Source organism: Dryobates pubescens, chromosome Z (genome assembly GCF_014839835.1).
Source record: "Dryobates pubescens isolate bDryPub1 chromosome Z, bDryPub1.pri, whole genome shotgun sequence".
In the NCBI taxonomy this organism is placed as follows: Eukaryota; Metazoa; Chordata; class Aves; order Piciformes; family Picidae; genus Dryobates; species Dryobates pubescens.
The window spans coordinates 93,202,408-93,208,993 of NC_071657.1; positions in this window are offsets into that span (position 1 = coordinate 93,202,408).

The window sequence follows — 6,586 nt, forward strand, 5'->3', positions numbered from 1 at the left end:
TGCACTCAGGATGACCTGTTCCATAATCTTTCCTGGCACTGAGGTCAGGCTGACAGGCCTGGAATTCCCTGGCTCATCCAACCGGCCCTTCTTGTGGATGGGTACCATGTTGGCCAGCTTCCAGTCATCTGGGATCTCTCCAGTGAGCCAGGACTGATGAAAAATCATGGAGAGTGGCTTGGCCAGCTCATCTGCCAGCTCTCTCAGCACCCTAAGCTGACACTAAGCTGAGGGCAGCTGTTCATCTGTTAGAGTGTAGAAGAGCTCTGCAGAGGGACCTTGACAGGCTGGACAGATGGGCAGAGTCCAACGGCATGAGATTGAACACATCTAAGTGCCAGGTTCTGCACATTGGCCACAACAACCCCATGCAGGGCTACAGGCTGGGGTCAGGCTGGGGTCTGCAGCCAGGCAGAGAGGGACCTGGGGGTCCTGGTTGATAGTAGGCTGACCATGAGCCAGCAGTGTGCCCAGGTGGCTAAGAAGGCCAATGGCATCCTGCCCTGCATCAGGAATAGTGTGGCCAGCAGCAGGGAAGTCATTCTGCCCATGTACTCAGCACTGGTCAGGCCACATCTTGAGTCCTATGTCCAGTTCTGGGCCCCTCAGTTTAGGAAAGATGTTGAGTTGCCTGAACGTGTCCAGAGAAGGGCAACAAAGCTGGTGAAGGGGTTTGGAGCACAAGCCCTACGAGGAGCAGCTGAGGGAGCTGGGGTTGCTTAGTCTAGGGAAGAGGAGGCTCAGGAGAGACTTTATTGCCACCTACAGCTCCCTGAAGGGAGGTTGTAGCCAGGTGGGGGTTGGTGTCATCTCCCACGCAGCCTGTGACAGAACAAGAGGACACAGTCTCAAGCTGTGCCAGGGGAAGTTTAGGCTGGATGTTAGGAAGAAATTCTTCACAGAAAGAGAGATTGGCCATTGGAATGTGCTGCCCAGGGAGGTGGAGAAGTCACCATCACTGGAGGTGTTTAAAAAGAGACTGGATGAGGCACTTGGTGCCGTGGTTTAGTTGATTAGATGGTGTTGGGTGATAGGTTGGACTTGATGATCTTGAAGGTCTTTTCAAACCTGGTTAATTCTGTATTCTGTGTTCTGTATTCTGAATAATGCAAACCTTAACTCTGCAAATGTGTTTGACGTATTATTTTCGATATGTCTGGAGTTGTAATGAAGGGTGTTAAAAATCATCAAAATGTAGTAACATGAAGATCAGAAAAAAATTATTTAAGCCTATGCCTAACCATGAGATATTAAACATACAATAATGCTATGTTAAATAACCCATATGTAAATATGTCATTTAACAACTGGGAAGGAGATTACTGTGAGCAGACAGGGAAAAAATGTAGGAAAAAAACTTTGAGGGAAAAATGTGTGACAGATTTTGACACAGAAATACATGGAACAAAAAACTGTAAGATGAGAGTAGAACATTTAACTTATAATAAGTTTAGCAGTCAGCAAATATTCTTTTGGTTTAGCTTTTAAAATATTTCTGCTAAACTAGTAAGCAGTTTAGCTTTGCAAATGTCCAAAACATGAGAGTTCATTGAGAGTTCTTCTTTTTTTCTCTCTTTTTTTTTTTCCTTTCTGTTGGGTGGTATCTTCTCTGTCAGGACAGTTTCAAGGGTCTGGTGGTCACTGAAACTGTGTCTGACATTTGCTGTTTTAGGCAAGTAAGGTGGTCTTTCCTGGCAGAAACTGGCAGGGAACTGTCGGTGCAACCCATAATGGGTTTTTAACACAAAGGGAAAGTACAAATCCCTTTTATTGCCATTACAAGCATCTCTGCAAGAGAAACTTCTGTGCCAAAGACATTGCAAACCCAACTGTGTTTATTATCTGTTTCGCACACACGGCGTCATCTGTGTAAATTTACTGTCTCATGGTTAGGCACAGGCTAGTGTTTGATAACCAAATTCCAGTGAAGAAAATCCAGCCTAAACCTTCCCTGGTGCAGCTTGTACCCATTTCCTCTGGTCCTGTTCCTTGCTACTAAGGAGAAAAGGCTAGTCACCCCCTTGCTCCAACCTCCCTTCAGGTAGTTGTAGAGAGCAATGAGGTCTCCACTCAGCCTCCTTTTCTCCAACTGGACAACCCCAGGTCCCTCAGGCTTTCCTCACAGGACTTGTGCTCTAGGCCTTTTTCTGGACATGCTCCCACACTTCTATGGGTAGGTTCAGACTGGATGTTAGGAAGAGGTTCTTCACCAAGAGGGTGGTGAGACACTGGAACTGGTTGCCCAGAGAGGTGGTAGAAGCCCCATCCCTGGAGGTTCTTAAGGCCAGGCTGGATGTGGCTCTGAGCAACCTGATGTAATGTGAGGTGACCCAGCCCACAGCCAGGGAGTTGGAACTAGCTGATCCTTGAGGTCCCTTCCAACCCTAAGAATTCTATGATTCTATGATCCTATCCTTCTTACAGTAAGGGGCAGCCATTTCACTATGTCTAAACCACTGATCTAGTCTTCTCTAACAACTTTATTAACCTTGGAAATATTTTTCTTTAAGTACCAGACCTTTTGAATGGGATTTGGAGATGATGTTGTTTACAAGAACAGCTGGAAATGTGCAACAGATTTTGTAAAAATTTGTCAGTAAAGTGGGGAAACTGAGATGGAAAACATGAACAGCATGTACTGAGTTCTCTGGGAGATGACAGGAGTGCCCTTTCTCTTTTGGCATGTATCATTGTGATACACTTGGCAGTTTGTCCTTTTCCTGCTTGTATCTCCGCTGCTGATCTATCCACAAAAAGTATTTTCATCGCTTTGTCTATGTCAGCGTCCCAGTAGACATCAGCTCTCAGACATTCTGAAAAAGCAGCTGCCTGCAAGCAGCATTTATTACTGTGAGTGGCAGAATGTTACTTCTCTGGATATTCACAGGCATGAAGAGTTCTACATGCTCCCACAGACTGTGATCTGCACAGCAACCAATTCTGCTCTTGAGGACAGCATCAACAAAGCATTTGAGAGATAACATCTTTCATTTCCAGCGAAGGGAAGGGAAAGAAGGGAAAGGAAAAAGAAAAGGAAAGGGGGGGGGGGGGGGGGGGGGGGGGGGGAAATGTTTCTTTTCATTCTTCAACAGAGTGATCAATTTTCAAACCTAACCAAAGCAACAGCACAACCTTGAGTCATCACCAGCACCACATCTACAAACAGAGCCTATGACAAGCAGCTTGCAGTGCTTACAGCATGATCTGCAGCTCAGCAGCCTGGGGTCCTGGGGAGTGCACCCGCACTGAGGTGGTTGTCCTGGAAACTTTTCTCAGAGGCACTTTGCGGTCATTTAGTTCAGAATAAGGAAAGGTGGGCTGGGGAGTATCACTGCTTGGTAGCCATAGTGACCTACACAGCGTAAATACTGAGAAAATAGAGATCCAGGGAATCAATCTTTCTGTCACGCACAGCTGGGCTTCCATCCAGCGTGTGTTCGCTGCTGTTCATCGGGACCTTCGCCCGTACATGAAGACCCCCTGCAGCTGACGTTAAGGCGCCTACTACACAGAGTGCAATCAGGGTCACAATACAGCTGCTCTGCTGAGGTGTTTGGGTTCTCTTTTTTCTACTGAACTGGCGAATAGTGGCACTGCCCTTGGGGTTGTGCAGAAGAGCATCAGATTGCAGTGCCCTCAGTTGCCCTCTCAACCAACCCCTAAGGAGACGGTTATCTCGCGGAGGCTTCGTGAGAGGCTGTGAGAAACCCCGAGCGACCTCCGCTCCCACCATGCCGTGCCCCTCCCCTCATCTCAGCCCCTCGACCCCGCCAGGGCAGACGCCGGCCAAGGGCGCCTCAAAGCACACGACCCAAGTTCGGGCATGCGGTCGAGCCCACCAGCGGGCCGCTGCGGGGAGGGGGCCGGGGGGGCGTGGGGAAGCCTCCCTCCCAGGGGTTGCAGTGGCACGCGCCGCGGCGGCGCTGCGTTCCCGCCTTCGAGCGTGCGGACGCTGGCTCTCGTCAGCTGGTTGTGGGGAGCGGGGCAAGCTGAGGGGCTCGTCGTGGCGCCTCCGTCGGGAGCGCGATTGTCCTGCTCTGTGTAGCGGTTATGCCCACTAACTGAGGAGCCAAAAGCAGTGCTCTTAAGTGTCTGGTACATCTGAGACCGTGAGGAGAAAGTCTTACTGCCACCCGGGGCACTTCGTATTGACTACCTGCAGAGGTGGGAGCAGGAAAGAGGTTTGCTGGGGACTCTGTGCGCTTTGCCACTGGGATTTGCAGTGGTGCTACTAATGCCTCTGTCCTACTGTCTGTGAAATCGTTTGAAGGGATGGGATTCACCCCACTTGTGGGTGCCTCTTGCGTGGTGATAATTTTGATCTGCAAGCCAGGTTTTAAATGTGCTTAGGGTCTTCAGAGAAAGAGGAATTAAAGCAAGGTTATAGTCGATGTAAATGTCAGGTGCCTATGCAAGGTGGAGTTCAGAAAAACCCTGAGACTGTTTGAAGTGCCTACGAGTGAATACTTACTATATTTATTTGAGATGTACTGATTAAAAAAAAATCCCTTTTGTTTTGGTTATAAATAATTATTTAAGTATTGCATGAAGCAAAAATTAAAGTCCAGACCATTAGCTACAATACTTTGAAGAAGATACTGAGAGATCATGGATGGCAAGAAGTTAAAGAGACATTAAATAAAGGTGGCTGGTTTATGACAGTCCAAAAAAAAAAAGCATTTTAAATCTGTCATTTTCCCCCTAGTGAAATAAACACCATAGTTAAAACAGGAGTGGGAGGTTAACAGAAATGCCTCTGAAAGTTGTAACATATATTCTAATAATGAAAAAAAAAAAAAAAAAAAAAAAAAGAGGTAATTAGTTTTCCTGCTGGAAAATTGCAACATAAATAATAACATATACTATGTTTAATTTACTGTTTCAGTTCAGCAGGAGTTTTATTCCCAGTGGCAGCGTTGCCTAATGCTGCCAATGCTGAGCACATCCTGTCTTCTGAGAAAAACAAATGATGCCATGGAATAAGGAAACACACAAACAGCACACAACATGGCAGCTCCTTGAACTCCCAAGCTCAGTCAAAATTTAGGGGGAAACGTGTAGACTTAAAACCTTGATAAAAAGAAACTGTGATTGACAAATATAAGATACTGCATATGATAAGGACTGAAAAAAATCTGGACTTGGCATTCATACTCTAAATTTAGACTAGTAGCTGACAGAATACTGAAATATGTGGTTGGTTTACAAATTCAAAAGTCTTGAATAAATATTTTCAAGTGCCTTTTGAAAAATCATTGCATTGTAATGACAGAAGTGATTAAGGTTGCCAACAGAGAAACCCCTTAAAAGTTCTTGAAAGTTGGTGATTTAAACAAAAGTTCATTAACTTTAGCTAATTAGTTAGTCTCTCTGTGAAAATAGTGGATACAAGAAACAAAATAACACAGAACCAGTATCTTTATCTTGCTGTTTTCATAAAGAAGTTACATACTTGTAGAGATTTATAAATATTGAATTACTGAGAAAACAATTAATTTATGCAATTTTGATTTGTTGCAGTTGTTCATTTACACATCTATTTCCACCTAACGTTACTGTAGGTGTTATTTGTCTGGGAACCTCTTCAATTTCTCTGTAGCGCATACATTCTACCTTCTGGTTCCCCTCTCTCATTCCTTGTTTTGTTATGATTTGTAAAAAGATGGTTCATATGTTTCCACATAGAAGTGATGATTTTTGTCTGGAATGCATGGTTTATCTGTTACTGGAAATTTTGTTTCATGAAGCCTGTTGTTCATCAACAGTTTCAGCATTTTTAGAAGCATTCATGCAATGTCTTCCAGATGTATGTTGTAAATGTACATTGAAGATTCTGTCAGGAGGATTTCTGCTACAAATAGGAATTGTATTAAGAATCTGGAATTACATGGGTGTTTTTAACTCATATGGTAAATTTTGTGTGCCATCATTTCTCACCACCAATATTAATGCAAATTTCTTGTAAGAAAGTACGTAGGTAACTTGAAGCCTAAGTAGTTACGTATCAAAGCATCTATACACAGGCATAAAAGGTTTAGATCCTGCATAAATGTGTGCCTGGTAAAATCTCATTTGTTTAAGTAATCTTTTTAAAGTTAACTAAACCTCACAAAACTTCATCTGTTGCCTGTAAACAGTAGTGAATGAATAATCGTTTCAGTTGAATTTCCTGCTTTTTAAAGTGACGACAGGAAGACCTGTCTGATTTAGCAGCATATCTAAAGAGAAATTGGTCTCATGTTTTAAAAGCATCCTATATGCAGACCACTAATATATTTAGATAACATTGCATCATTGTATCTGTGGATGTGGATTCAGGTTTATTTTTTAATTGCAGGAGGGTAAAAAATCCAAAATCAGCTGTAACATCTAAAGTTTGATGGGTTTTTCTTGTGTTTTCTGACATTAATTGTGTTTCTTAGAAATGCAAGATCTTAGGCTGGTTCTAATTTAAGAAAAAAAAAAAGAATAAATTTGTTTTGCTTATATTTGTGCATGTGAAATCTGTTGACACAGTTTAAATGAGAAATATATTAATTTGTGGATTTATTTTTATACACACAGCGATCATTGGATTATACAATCC